The 16,005-nt window shown below is 40.3% G+C and overlaps 1 pseudogene; it reads left to right on the top strand.

Moving 5' to 3' along the window:
• Nucleotides 1-528: 528 nt before the first annotated feature.
• Nucleotides 529-15,791, top strand: LOC121205989 (photosystem II CP47 reaction center protein-like; annotated as a pseudogene).
• The last annotated feature ends 214 nt before the right edge of the window (nucleotides 15,792-16,005 follow it).

The following is a 16,005-nucleotide window of genomic DNA, read 5'->3' on the forward strand; positions in this document are numbered from 1 at the left end:
TGTCTTACACAAGCTCACACACTTATGTCCCAAATGTCATGGCATGAATATACGATTTACTTCCAAAGTTCCAATGGAAATTCTACTATCTCATTTGTCATTATACATTCTCGATTTCACAATCAAGCAATTTATGCTGTAATAATTCAAGCACATATAATTAACAATGTAGTTCTATTATTTACATACAACTTACCTCGGATTACAAAATGTGGCGACTAGCCGATTTAGTCAGTTTGCTTAGCTTTTCCCCAATCTAGGTTCGAACTCGGTATTTCTTGATCTGTAATAAAAAATGCACTTACTAAGTCACTTTATCAACCTAAGCACTCAACAATTCACAATTGGGCTAAATCACCATTTTGCCCTTAGACTTTTGCAAAATGACCATTTTACCCCTCAGCCTAAAAATTAATTTTTATCGAATTTCTTTATTTCTCAAGACTAGCCGAACCTTTTTGACTCTTACAGCAACTCCAAATTCTCATTATTTCACACATTTTTCATCTATTTTACAACTTATGCAAAATGGTCCAATGTTTATACAAAGGATTATGTATGGGAAATATTGAAACCGTCTTTTCCAGTAGTATAGCTGTTGTCCTTTTTTCAGCTTTTGTTGTTACCAGAAGTATGTGGTATGGTTCAGGAACTACCCCCGTCGAATTATTTGGTCTTACTCGTTATCAATGGGATCAAGGATACTTCCAGCAAGAAATATATCGAAGGGTTAGTGCTGGGTTAGCCGAAAATCAAAGTTTATCAGAATCTTGGTCTAAAATTCCTGAAAAATTAGCTTTTTATGATTACATTGGCAATAATTCGATAAAAGGAGGATTATTCAGAGAGGGTTCAAGGGACAACGGAGATGGGATAGTCGTTGGGTGGTTAGGGCACCCTATCTTGAAATATTTACGATTGTTTTGGTAGACGGAGATGGAATTGTTAGAGCAGATGTCCCTTTTAGAAGGGCAGAATCAAAGCATAGTGCCAAACAAGTACGTGTAACTGTTGAGTTCTATGGTGGCAAACCCAATGGAGTGAGTTATAGTGATCCTGCCACTGTGAAAAAATATGCTAGATGTGCTCAATTAGGTGAAATTTTTGAATTAGATCGTGCTACTTTGAAATTCGATGGTGTTTTTCGTAGCAGTTTGAAGGGTTGGTTTACTTTTGGGCATGCTTCATTTTCCTTGCTTTTCTTTTTCAGACACATTTGGCATGGTGCTAGTGTCACGAGGCTAGACCTTTCATCTCGCAATCCATGTGGCCTTAGGCGATTTGCTCATCCAAACTCGCCTAAGTCAGCCTTTACTCGAATGAGGATTCCTTAAAAACTCCTCCAAGGCACCAACTCATACAGCAAAAGCAAATTTATGCCAAAAGAAGCTTAAAAAGAACAACAAAAAGGGACGCTCGCAAAATGTTTGAGTAAATGCTCTCTATTCTCTTATTCACAAAGAATAATGAAACAATAAATGGAGTGAGTACAAATGAGGGGGAGGCTCTCTATTTATACTTGAGCTCCCCCAAAACCCACGGTCAAGATACAATTACATCGACGGATGAGATTAACCATATCCCCTAATTTAAGGGATTTACAAGATATTGCCATATCAAATCCTATCTAATCTTACAATATATGATTCCCTCTATCTTTAAGATTAGTTACCATAGTTGCCTAAGTTGCCATATCTTCGCTATCGCGCCATCCAGGCTTCAATCTGATAGGCTTCTCCAATAGTTCCTTGAATCGGGCCAGCTCTCGTGGGCCAAATGATCCACATCTAAGTAATAGACCTCCATTAAATGCATTTGGTTCGATGGTCACGGGCTTTGAACTCTGGCCCGTGACATTCTCCCCCACCCATTCTCACAACGTCCTTGTTGCGACTCCTGAATGGCACTGACTTGATTCATCTTGGACCCCACTCGTTGCCTTAGCTCTTCCCTTCCTTCGGGACTTTTACCTCGGCTTCCGTCACTTCTTAACTCGAGCTGTCCTACTCGTTTGTACATCTCGACGACAAGGAGTTATGTCACTCCCTTGCCCACATTCTAACTTCCCTCGAACAGAATCCTCATGATTCACAACACTTGGCTTCGCTTTGCCCACAGTCTCTCGACCTCCTTGCTCAAGAACTTCGAAAGGACCCCTACGTTCTCGCCAAGTACACAAGTTAGAATGCAAAACACTATCAGAGTGTTCCGAATGTACCTTTGCATTTACTCGGGTCAACTGTCCCACATGCATCACTTCTTTTTCCTTGAAGTCCGATGCACCACCCAGCTCTCCCATAGGTGGAAGCCTTGTCGATGACTCGGCCAACTCCGACACTTTACTCGATTTGAGCCTCATTGGTCCCAACTTCACTATTTGCATTGCAACTTCTTCCTTTAAGTTCGATGACAAACTCACCTCTTCCTTGGATGGAAGCCCCTCCGGTGACTCACCATGCTCGGACTTTGCCTTTCCTTTGACTACGGCATGCTTTGGATAGTTCCGCAACTCATGCGGACCATAGCACAAGAAACACTTTACTCGCTTCTTTTTGCTCCTCTTAGCCCTCTTGGCTTCGGCTTTACCCTTGCTCGAACCAAACTTCTTGGGCTCCTTGTCTGCTCCATTGTTTCCTTCGATGACAGACTTGCTCCTCTTTGCCCTCTTGGCTTCGGCTTTTCCCTTGCTTGAACCAAGCTTCTTGGGCTCCGTATCTACTCGATCATTCCCATCGATAACAGACTTCCTCGGACACTTCCGCAACCTATGCGGACCATGACATAAGAAGCACTCAACTGGCTTCTTCTCGCTTTCGGCCTCCTTGGCTTCGACACCCCTTGCGCTCAAACCAAGTCCCAAGGCCTTACCCACCGGCTTCTTCCTAAGCATGGATTTCATCGGATATTTCTTCAATATATGTGGACCATCGCAAAGAAAGCATTTTAGCTTGTCCCTTTTCCTCTTGGGCTTCTTCTTCCCAACTCGTGGTTTCCCATTACCATCATTGTTTCCGTAGCCATTGCCATACTCATCCGTATCTTCCTTGTGATTCCCTTCACATATGCCCCTTTCCTCAGACTTGGAAGATCCAAGCTTGTCTTTCCCTAGACCAAGCTTAACCACGGATACCGCTACCTTCATGGCTTCCGACAGCTTTTGGACACCTCTTTGTTCCACCTCTTGTCTGACCCACGGCTTCAATCCTTCTTGAAAAGCAAGCATTGCTTCTCTCTCGATCACATCTGAAACTTGGAGCATAACTTCCTTAAACTCACGAACATACTCCCCCATTGTGCCCTGTTGCGTTATCCCTTACAACTTTGCCCGAGCTTTTTCCTCGGCAAACTCCAGGTAAAACTATCCCTTCAACTCGCATTGGAACTTTTCCCATATTCCAATCTCACATTGCCTTTTATCTGTGGTCCTACCTCACCACATAAAAGCATAATATCAGTAAGAAATAATGAAGCAATTTGTACCTTACCCGCATCATCCACGATGCCTTTGGCACAGAAGTAGTTTTCCATCCTCCACAAGAAATTCTCCACATCACATGCAGACATTGTCCCCACAAACTCTTTCGGCTTTGGGACATACTCGTTACTGAGTGCTGCATTTGACACTCCTTCCCCCACCGCTGCTCAACACAAGGCCAGCTCTCTCTTGAGCTCCTCTATTCTTGTGCTTAAAGCCAGCATCGTGGCCATTGTTTCCTCCTTCAAAGCCTTCACTATGGCTTAGAGAGCATTGTTCCTCTCTATTAGCTTCTTCCTTTGGGAATCTAGGAACTCTTGCACGTTATCCCTTTTGAAAGTTAGACACGTGGTCACAAAGTCCCTGAACTGTTCCTTTATGTCTTCAATGCTTTCCCCACGAGCATTGTCAGACTCTTTAACGTATTCCATGGACTCCTCAAGTTTACCCACGAGTACCTCTACTGTCGATAGCATCTCTCTTAAAGACTTTCTCACCCATCTTTGTTCGAACTTTTCTTTCGACATCCCAACAGTGCCTTCGAACCAACAGCTCGGATACCACTTGGTTTGAACCCTAGCTCGGATACCACTTGGTTCGAACCCTAGCTCGGATACCACTTGTCATGGGGCTAGACCTTTCGTTTCTCAATCAATGAGGCCTTAGGTGATTTGCTCATCCAAACTCGCCCAAGTCAACCTTTACTCGAATGAGGATTCCTTATGAACTCCTCCAAGGCACCAACTAGTACAGCGGAAGCAAATTTATGCCAAAAGAAGCTTGAAAAGAACAACTGAAAGGGATGCTCGCAAAGTGTTTGAGTAAATGCTCTCTATTCTCTTATTCACAAAGAATAATGAACCAATGAATGGAGTGAGTGTGACAGCCCTAGTGTGACCCTAGTCGGAAAGTGGTTTCGGGACCATAAAACCGAGTCATAAAAATAATTAATTGCTATATTTTATGCTTATTATGTGTGTACATGAGTATGTGGAAGTTTCATTCTCTAATTTTGCCAATTGCATGAGAAATTATTAAATAGGGATCGATATGAGACATGGTGAAATATGATAGGCTAATTTAAAATGGTCTATTAGTGCATGTACCAAAAAGGGTAGTTTTGCATGTCAATTTACCCAAAAGATGAAGAGTGGCCGGCCAAGGGGTGATGGTGCTCCACTTATTCTAATTTAATATGTTTTGTTTAGTTAACAAATGGCTTAAAATAATTATAATAAAATTGAATAAAAGAGAAAAAGGGAAAAGGAGTGTTCATCTTCTTCTCCATCTTGCCAAGGCTGAAACAAGGAAGAAAAAAATAAGGGGAACTTACCTAGAGCAAGTCGGCATTCATCTTTAGCTATAGGAGGTAAGCTTTGAATTTGTTGATTTGGATTTATAATATGCTAAGCTAAATTGTGGATGCACTCTTGGTAATGTCAAGAAAGTTGAGATTTTTCATGGTGATTTGGGCTATATGCCGAATGACTAAGTCTTAGAATAGGGTAGAGATTTTGGATGAGTAGTTTAGAGGCTCCTTGTACATTCGGTCAAAAGGTGAGTTTATTGAGAATGTTAATTTCTTCCTCTATGATTATTTTTCCTAGCATGTTAAATGGTTCTTGATAGGGCCGAATGAGTTATGGAAGTTTTTATAAATGTATGAAGTTCAAGGTGCAAAATTTTAGTCTTGATGTTATGGATAATTCGGTTGAGATATGGGGAGAGGGAGTTGTCATTTAGGTTAAGATCAAAGGGATGAGCAATAGGCATTAAAAGGTGAAATGTGTGAAACTTAAGGTGTAAAAACCTATATGTAATTACATAGGAAATGTTAAAAAACTAACATGGTATATTCGGCCATGTAGAGTACATCCTAGAGATATTATATTTAATTCCCTACAATCGACTAAATGGGTGATTAGTAAGGGTGATTGCCGAATGTACTAACATACATATGCATGTGTAATTGGATTGTAAATATTTAGCAAGGCGGTTAAACTAGTTGATTTATTGATTAAGCTCAAGGAGTTAAAGGAGGAGAATCGAGCAAAGGCAAAGAAAAGATCATCGAGTAGCCGAGTTGGAACCGTCTTACCCAACACAAGTAAGTCATTAAGCATATATTTTGTATTAATTTAAATGGTCATAACGTCTATGTAATGATGCTAAATGGAATGATAAATATATATATATACATGTATGCATGGGGTGATGAAAGTATTGAATAAAAAAGAAAAGAGGTGAGATGTATTGAGTTGTTGGTTTCGGCACTAAGTGTGCGGGTGTAAACATTTATGATCATGAGATTGGCACTAAGTGTGCGGGTTTAAATTGTACAGCACTAAGTGTGCGAGTTTGATTATATAGCACTAAGTGTGCGAGTTGATTATATAGCACTGAGTGTGCGGACTTAATATATATTTTTGAATCACTATGGACACTAAGTGTGCGACATTATTGAGTTGATCACGGACAGCGGATCGGGTAAGTACCTTGAGTTTATGGCTAATAGGCGCTATGTTTATATTTGGAGTTGAGCTTGGTAAGTTTGAACCTATGTGACAATTATAATTGAAGTCACGTACATAAGATTTATCGTGGAATAGGTGAAAGGTCGTTTAGTTGTATGATTGTAACGAAAATAAAATGATGTATGAAAATGCCTCAAATATCCTATTGATTAGTATATGGAATGTGAATGCATGACTTGGTATGAGATTGAACGGATAGGTCTAAGGAACTATGGTATGGTTCGGTATGGATGGAGTAACTAGCCTCGTTCCATTTTGTTTCCTCTTGTGATAATGTTATTAATGGATGGTAGTGCATTGCTTATGACTTACTGAGTTATATAGTCACTCGGTGTTTCCTTGTCACCTATTCTAGGTTTCTTGGACTCATCTCTTTTTGCGTGATTGGGCCGTCATCGAAGTCATCACACCGGCTAGCAACTTTTGGTATCTTCTTTTTAGTCGGTCTAGGAGAACATTTCGGCATGTATAGGCTAATATGTTTTGTTGAAATTTGGTATGTAAACTTTTAGCCATGCGAAAATGGCATAAATGTTCGATTGGATTTGGTTCTATAATGTTAGGTCGTAAGTCTTGGTAATTCGATTTTTATGCCATATGTCATGGTTGATTATTTTTGGTGTTAAAATTCATGATATGGCAATAGTGTAGTAGGGAGATGTTTGACAATGATTAGCCTTTGGCATGGCTAGTCATGATCATAATTTGTGATATGTATGATGAATTACTAGTTAGATCAAGGAGAAATCACGAAATAGGCATAGTTGCTTTAGTAACAGATGCTGGCAGCAGCAGTGATGTGAGATTGAAAAATCACTAAAACCAGTAGGAATGGAATTAATTAATGAATAAATTATGTAATCTAAGCTCGATGAGTCTACTTTCATATAGAAGAAACGAAACGGCCATATGAGCTGTATGTTAGGAGATAATTAAACTCTTGTGAAATAGGGCCAGAGCGATTTCTGGATCCCCTGTCCCGACTTTAGAAATTCACCCTAAATTAATCAGAGACAATTAGAAGTCATGCTTTATATGTATAGATTTCCTTTTGAGTCTAGTTTCATTAGAAACCAATGGCATAAGTATTGGAGCTCTGTAAAGGGAGATATCTAAGTCGTAATGCACAAGGATCAGAGTAGACGAACCCAGGAACAGGGACAACTTTAACTAATAAACTGTACCAATTGGCTCGACCAAAAATTCTATAAAAATTCTACCATATAGACACATGAGTCTAGTTCCGGGGAAAATTTACGGAACTGGATTTCGAGTTTCAGAACTCAAGATATGATTTATAAAGCGACTAGTACGCAGATTGGCAGCTTGTCTGGGAAATTTTTAATAAGTGGTTTGAAGTCTGTTAACACCTCGTGTTCGACTCCGGCGACGGTCTCGGGTTCGGGGTGTTACAATTTATTTGGTATCAGAGCTATGGTTTAGTCGGTTCTAAGACTACCATAGCACGTATGAGTCTAGCTATACATGCCTTAATGTTAATGTTTAAATGTGTGATGACTTCTGACGGTTAAAATTTGTGTTTTGATTAGTAAATGGATCCCGGTGTAGAGAGAACCTTGGCGGATGACGTTGAAAGTGTAGCGGCTGCTCCTGCACAAGGGACGCCGCCTGTTGAACCTCAGTCATCTGCGAATAATCAAGGTGAGGGGGCTAAACAAGCCTTCTTTACCATGATGAATGAGTGGGTCGCGCAATATGCCCGAACCAATCCGGCTGTCCAACAATTCCCGAATTTGAATAATCCACCCCAAGAGCCCGTAATGCCATCAGTTATTGATTCTGTGAGGCTGAGTAAGCCACCTGTAGACTTGATTAGAAAGCGCGGGGCTGAGGAGTTCAGGGCCATAGTTACTGATGATGCTGAAAGGGCCGAGTTCTGGCTTGATAACACCATTCGGGTGTTTGATGAACTGTCATGCACGCCCGATGAATGTCTAAAGTGTGCTATATCCTTGTTGCGGGACTCAGCCTACTATTGGTGGAGGACCTTGATTTCCATAGTCCCAAACGAACGAGTTACTTGGGACTTCTTTCAAACGGAATTTCGAAAGAAATCTATTAGTCAACGGTTCATTGATCAAAAGCGTAAGGAATTCTTGGAACTCAAGCAAGGCCGTATGACAGTATCTGAATACGAACATGAATTCGTAAGACTCAGTAGGTATGCCTGGGAGTGTGTAGCTGATGAAGTTGCTATGTGCAAAAGATTCGAAGAAGGATTGAATGAAGATTTAAAGCTACTAGTGGGTATTTTGGAGATAAAAGAATTCGTAACACTAGTCGAACGAGCCTGCAAGGCGGAAGAACTTGGAAAGGAGAAGAAGAAGGCTGAATTTGAAGCTAGAGACTATCGTAAAAGATCGACGGGTAAAGCTCCATTCTCAGCTGTAAAGAAGTTCAGGGAGGACACTAATAAGTCGAGGACGACTGCGGGAATTTCCATCAGAGCACGACCATCGACGGACTCCCGAGCTACTTCGGTAGCTAGTGTGGGCAATAATCGTCAAGAGAAACCTGAATGTCCCCAATGCGGAAGACGACACCTAGGTGAATGTTGGGGTAAGTCTACTAACAGGGCCTGTTACAGATGCGGTTCGAAGGACCACTTCATTAGAGATTGCACGGAGCTTGATGAGAAGAATAAGATTCAAGGTGCAAGACCTAGTGGAGTGACAACTAGAGGTAGACCACCGAGAATTTTAGCAGGTAGGGGTGGTAGTCAGAGAGGGGCCTCTGATACGGCTTTTCGAGCCGAGAACCGTACTCCTGGTAGAGCATATGCCATTCGCGCACGAGAGGAGGCATCCTCCCCTGACGTCATCACTGGTACCTTCACTCTCTTTGATACTAATGTGATTGCATTGATTGACCCTGGCTCTACTCATTCATATGTATGTGAAACCTTAGCATCCAGTAAGACTCTACCTGTTGAGTCTACTGAGTTCGTAATTCGGGTGTCAAATCCCTTGGGTCGTTACGTGCTTGTCGACAAAGTGTGTAAGAAATGCCCCCTAGTAATTCGAGATTCCTGTTTTCCGGCAGACTTGATGCTTTTGCCGTTTGATGAATTTGATGTTATTCTTGGTTTGGATTGGTTGACCGCGCATGATGCGGTTGTGAATTGCAAAAGCAAGACTATTGATTTGAGGTGCCCAAATAACGAGATAATCCGAGTTGAGTCTACGGACTTAAGGGGGTTGCCAGCTGTAATATCAGCAATGTTGGCCCAGAAATATGTAAGAAAAGGGTGCGAAGCATACCTTGCGTATGTACTTGATGACAAAGAATTAGAAAAGAAACCCGAATCTGTGCCGGTGGTTTGTGAATACCCGGATGTTTTTCCTAAAGAATTACCGGGTTTACCACCTGTTCGGGAGGTAGAGTTTGGTATTGAGCTTGTACCTGGAACTACGCCAATTTCGATAGCTCCGTATTGTATGGCACCAACCGAGTTAAAAGAATTGAAAGCTCAGTTGCAAGAGTTGACGGATAGAGGTTTCGCTCGACCAAGTTTCTCACCTTGGGGTGCACCAGTATTGTTCGTGAAAAGAAGGACGGAACCATGAGGTTGTGCATTGACTATCGTCAACTGAATAAAGTGACGATAAAGAATAAATATCCATTACCGCGTATTGATGATTTGTTTGATCAACTAAAGGGAGCCTCAGTGTTTTCAAAGATAGATTTGAGATCGGGTTATTATCAGTTGCGGATTCGAGATTCGGACGTACCCAAAACTGCTTTCAGAATGAGGTACGGTCACTACGAGTTCTTAGTGATGCCGTTCAGGCTCACTAATGCCCTGCGGTATTTATGCATTTGATGAATCGGATCTTCAGACAGTATTTAGACCGGTTCGTAGTTGTGTTCATTGATGACATCTTGGTCTATTCAGGAGATGAGACCGAACATGCTGAGCACCTGAGATTAGTGTTGCAAATTTTGCGGGATAAGCAGTTATATGCTAAGTTCAGTAAGTGTGAGTTCTGGTTAAGAGAGGTTAGCTTCTTGGGTCATGTGGTATCCGCATCGGGTATTCAAGTTGACCCGAGCAAAATTTCAGCCATACTTAACTGGAAGCCTCCAAGAAATATTACTGAAGTTCGGAGCTTCCTGGGGCTCGCCGGTTATTACCGACGATTTCTAGAAGGTTTCTCGATGATAGCTACACCGTTGACGAAACTACTCCAAAAAGATGTTGAGTTTGAGTGGACAGAGAACTGTCAGAAGAGTTTCGATCGACTAAAGACCTGTTTAACCGAAGCTCCAGTGCTAGTACAACCGAAGTCCGGCAAAGAGTTTGTCATTTATAGTGATGCATCCTTACTTGGGCTAGGTTGTGTGTTGATGCAAGAAGGTCGAGTTGTGGCTTATGCGTCGAGACAATTAAAGCCGCATGAGAGAAACTATCCGACCCATGATCTTGAATTGGCGGCCATAGTGTTCGCCTTGAAAATATGGCGGCATTACTTGTTTGGGGAAAGGTGTCATATTTATTCGGACCACAAAAGTCTTAAATATTTGATGACTCAAAGAGATCTAAATCTGCGACAAAGATGTTGGCTTGAGTTGTTGAAAGACTATGAACTTGTTATTGATTATCACCCGGGAAAGGCTAACGTGGTTGCCGATGCTTTAAGTCGGAAAGCACTGTTTGCTTTGAGAGCGGTGAATGCTCACTTGTCCGTCTCACCCGATGGGGTGCTAGTAGCTGAATTAGAGGCCAAACCATTATTGATTCGTCAAATACTTGAATTCCAGAAAGTCGACGCTGAATTGGTCATTAAACGAGCTGAATGTGCTTCGAATGAGGAATCGGAGTTTCGGATTTACGACAATGATTGCTTGACGTTCAGAGGTCGATTATGTGTTCCAAGAAATTCGGAACTTATTTCAATGATTTTGGACGAGGCTCACAGTAGTCGAATGTCAGTCCACCCAGGTAGTACTAAAATGTACAATGACCTGAAACGTCAATTTTGGTGGCCCGGTATGAAACGAGACATTTCCGAATTTGTTTCAAGGTGTTTGATATGCCAACAAGTAAAAGCGGAACATCAAGTGCCGTCGGGATTACTTCAGCCGATCATGATACCCGAATGGAAGTGGGATCGAGTAACGATGGATTTTGTATCTGGATTGCCATTGTCATCAAGCAAGAAAGATGCAATCTGGGTTATTGTTGATAGATTGACCAAGTCTGCTCATTTTATCCCTGTCCGTACAAATTTTTCACTCGATAAATTGGCAGAATTATACACCTCCCAAATTGTTCGATTGCATGGGGTACCTATTTCTATCGTGTCGGATAGAGACCCAAGATTTACATCACGATTTTGGAAAAATTTACAAGAAGCGTTGGGTACTAAGATGCATTTTAGCACCGCATTTCATCCCCGGACTGATGGCCAATCTGAACGAATAATTCAGATACTCGAGGATATGTTGAGATGTTGCGTCTTAGAGTTTTGTGGTTCATGGGAAAGATACTTGCCTTTGATCGAATTCGCTTACAACAATAGCTTTCAATCAAGCATTAAGATGGCACCTTACGAGGCCTTATACGGTCGTAAATGCCGTACCCCATTATTTTGGACTAAACTTAGTGAAAGTAAAATTTTTGGGGTTGATTTGATTAAGGATGCTGAGCAAAAAGTTCGAGTAATTCGTGAAAGTTTGAAAGCCGCTTCGGATCGTCAAAAGTCGTATGCGGATTTGAAAAGAAAAGACATTGAATATCAGGTTGGAGACAAAGTATTTCTCAAAGTTTCACCCTGGAAGAAGGTGCTCAGATTTGGTCGTAAGGGCAAACTAAGTCCGAGGTTCATCGGTCCGTATGAGGTATCCGAACGAGTTGGACCAGTTGCATACCGATTAATTTTGCCCCTTGAGCTTGAAAAGATTCACAATGTTTTCCATGTCTCGAGCTTCGACGATATAGGTCCGACCCGTCGCACGTAATCACTCCATCTGAGATCGAGATTCAGCCTAACTTGAGTTATGAAGAAGAACCGGTTAGCATTTTGATGCGTGAAGTAAAAGAGTTGCGAAATAAGAAAATCCCATTAGTGAAGGTGTTGTGGCATAAACACGGAATTGAAGAAGCCACTTGGGAACTTGAGGACTCTATGAAGGATCGATATCCAAAATTATTCACCGGTAAGATTTTCGGGGACGAAAATTTCTTATGTGGGGGAGAGTTGTGACAGCCCTAGTGTGACCCTAGTCGGAAAGTGGTTTTGGGACCACAAAACTGAGTCATAAAAATAATTAATTGCTATATTCTATGCTTATTATGTGTGTACATGAGTATGTGGAAGTTTCATTCTCTAATTTTGCCAATTGCATGAGAAATTATTAAATAGGGATCGATATGAGACATGGTGAAATATGATAGGCTAATTTAAAATGGTCTATTAGTGCATGTACCAAAAAGGGTGGTTTTGCATGTCAATTTACCCAAAAGATGAAGAGTGGCCGGCCAAGGGGTGATGATGCTCCACTTATTCTAATTTAATATGTTTTGTTTAGTTAACAAATGGCTTAAAATAATTATAATAAAATTGAATAAAAGAGAAAAAGGGAAGAGGAGTGTTCATCTTCTTCTCCATCTTGCCAAGGCCGAAACAAGGAAAAAAAAAATAAGGGGAACTTACCTAGAGCAAGTCGGCATTCATCTTTAGCTATAGGAGGTAAGCTTTGAATTTGTTGATTTGGATTTATAATATGCTAAGCTAAATTGTGGATGCACTCTTGGTAATGTCAAGAAAGTTGAGATTTTTCATGGTGATTTGGGCTATATACCGAATGACTAAGTCTTAGAAAAGGGTAGAGATTTTGGATGAGTAGTTTAGAGGCTCCTTGTACATTCGGTCAAAAGGTGAGTTTATTGAGAATGTTAATTTCTTCCTCTATGATTATTTTTCCTAGCATGTTAAATGGTTCTTGATAGGGCCGAATGAGTTATGGAAGTTTTTATAAATGTATGAAGTTCAAGGTGCAAAATTTTAGTCTTGATGTTATGGATAATTCGGTTGAGATATGGGGAGAGGGAGTTGTCATTTAGGTTAAGATCAAAGGGATGAGCAATAGGCATTAAAAGGTGAAATGTGTGAAACTTAAGGTGTAAAAACCTATATGTAATTACATAGGAAATGTTAAAAAACTAACATGGTATATTCGGCCATGTAGAGTACATCCTAGAGATATTATATTTAATTCCCTACAATCGACTAAATGGGTGATTAGTAAGGGTGATTGCCGAATGTACTAACATACATATGCATGTGTAATTGGATTGTAAATATTTAGCAAGGCGGTTAAACTAGTTGATTTATTGATTAAGCTCAAGGAGTTAAAGGAGGAGAATCGAGCAAAGGCAAAGAAAGATCATCGAGTAGCCGAGTTGGAACCGTCTTACCCAACACAAGTAAGTCATTAAGCATATATTTTGTATTAATTTAAATGGTCATAACGTCTATGTAATGATGCTAAATGGAATGATAAATATATATATATACATGTATGCATGGGGTGATGAAAGTATTGAATAAAAAAAGAAAAGAGGTGAGATGTATTGAGTTGTTGGTTTCGGCACTAAGTGTGCGGGTGTAAACATTTATGATCATGAGATTGGCACTAAGTGTGCGGGTTTAAATTGTACAGCACTAAGTGTGCGAGTTTGATTATATAGCACTAAGTGTGCGAGTTGATTATATAGCACTGAGTGTGCGGACTTAATATATATTTTTGAATCACTATGGACACTAAGTGTGCGACATTATTGAGTTGATCACGGACAGCGGATCGGGTAAGTACCTTGAGTTTATGGCTAATAGGCGCTATGTTTATATTTGGGGTTGAGCTTGGTAAGTTTGAACCTATGTGACAATTATAATTGAAGTCACGTACATAAGATTTATCGTGGAATAGGTGAAAGGTCGTTTAGTTGTATGATTGTAACGAAAATAAAATGATGTATGAAAATGCCTCAAATATCCTATTGATTAGTATATGGAATGTGAATGCATGACTTGGTATGAGATTGAACCGATAGGTCTAAGGAACTATGGTATGGTTCGGTATGGATGGAGTAACTAGCCTCGTTCCATTTTGTTTCCTCTTGTGATAATGTTATTAATGGATGGTAGTGCATTGCTTATGACTTACTGAGTTATATACTCACTCGGTGTTTCCTTGTCACCTATTCTAGGTTTCTTGGACTCGTCTCTTTTTGCGTGATCGGGCCGTCATCGAAGTCATCACACCGGCTAGCAACTTTTGGTATCTTCTTTTTAGTCGGTCTAGGAGAACATTTCGGCATGTATAGGCTAATATGTTTTGTTGAAATTTGGTATGTAAACTTTTAGCCATGCGAAAATGGCATAAATGTTCGGTTGGATTTGGTTCTATAATGTTAGGTCGTAAGTCTTGGTAATTCGATTTTTATGCCATATGTCATGGTTGATTATTTTTGGTGTTAAAATTCATGATATGGCAATAGTGTAGTAGGGAGATGTTTGACAATGATTAGCCTTTGGCATGGCTAGTCATGATCATAATTTGTGATACGTATGATGAATTACTAGTTAGATCAAGGAGAAATCACGAAATAGGCATAGTTGCTTTAGTAACAGATGCTGGCAGCAGCAGTGACGTGAGATTGAAAAATCACTAAAAACAGTAGGAATGGAATTAATTAATGAATAAATTATGTAATTGAATTTCGATGAGTCTACTTTCATATAGAAGAAACGAAACGACCATATGAGTTGTATGTTAGGAGATAATTAAACTCTTGTGAAACAGGGCCAGAGCGATTTTTGGATCCCCTGTCCCGAATTTAGAAATTCACCCTAAATTAATCAGAGACAATTAGAAGTCATGCTTTATATGTATAGATTCCCTTTTGAGTCTAGTTTCATTATAAACCAACGGTATAAGTATTGGAGCTCTGTAAAGGGAGATATCTAAGTCGTAATGCACAAGGGTCAGAGTAGTCGAACCCAGGAACAGGGATGACTTTAACTAATAAACTGTACCAATTGGCCCCGACCAAAAATTCTACAAAAATTCGACCATATAGATACATGAGTCTAGTTCCGGGGAAAATTTACGGAACTGGATTTCGAGTTTCATAACTCAAGATATGATTTTTAAAGCGACTAGTACGCAGATTGGCAGCTTGTCTGGGAAATTTTTAATAAGTGGTTTGAAGTCTGTTAACACCTCGTGTTCGACTCCGGCGACGGTCTCGGGTTCGGGGTGTTACAGTGAGCACAAATGAGGGGGAGGTTCTTTATTTATACTTGAGCTCCCCCAAAATCGACGGTCAAGATACAATTACATCAACGGACGAGATTAACCATATCCCCTAATTTAAGTGATTTACAAGATATTGCCATATCAAATCCTATCTAATCTTACAAGATATGATTCCCTCTATCTGTAAGATTAGTTACCATAGTTGCCTAAGTTGCCATATCTTCACAATCAGGCCAACCAGGCTTCAATCTGACAAGCTTCTCCAATAGTTTCTTGAATCGAGCCAGCTCTCGTGGGCCAAATGATCCCCATCTAAGTAATAGACCACCATTAGATGCATTTGGTTCAATGGTCATGGGCTTTGAACTCTAGCCCGTGACACTAGAACCTTGTTCAGAAATGTTTTTGCCGGTATTGATCCATATTTGGACGCTCAAGTGGAATTTGGAGCCTTCCAAAAACTTGGAGATCCAACTACAAGAAGACAAGTAGTCTAATGCAAGATTACTTTGTTATTTTTCGCTTCTACTTCTATTTGTGATTTGCCATAGGCTGCTGGAAAAATCTTGATTTAAATCACTGCCTTTTCTTTCATTCTTGTTCATTCTTTATTCGGGAGATGATTCCAAATAAATAGGTACGAAAGCTATAATTGTAAACCACGATCGAATTTATTGAAGCATTGGTTTATAGTCCCTTTAGGTGTTTTCA

This window comes from Gossypium hirsutum, chromosome A09, assembly GCF_007990345.1.
Source record: "Gossypium hirsutum isolate 1008001.06 chromosome A09, Gossypium_hirsutum_v2.1, whole genome shotgun sequence".
In the NCBI taxonomy this organism is placed as follows: domain Eukaryota; kingdom Viridiplantae; phylum Streptophyta; class Magnoliopsida; order Malvales; family Malvaceae; genus Gossypium; species Gossypium hirsutum.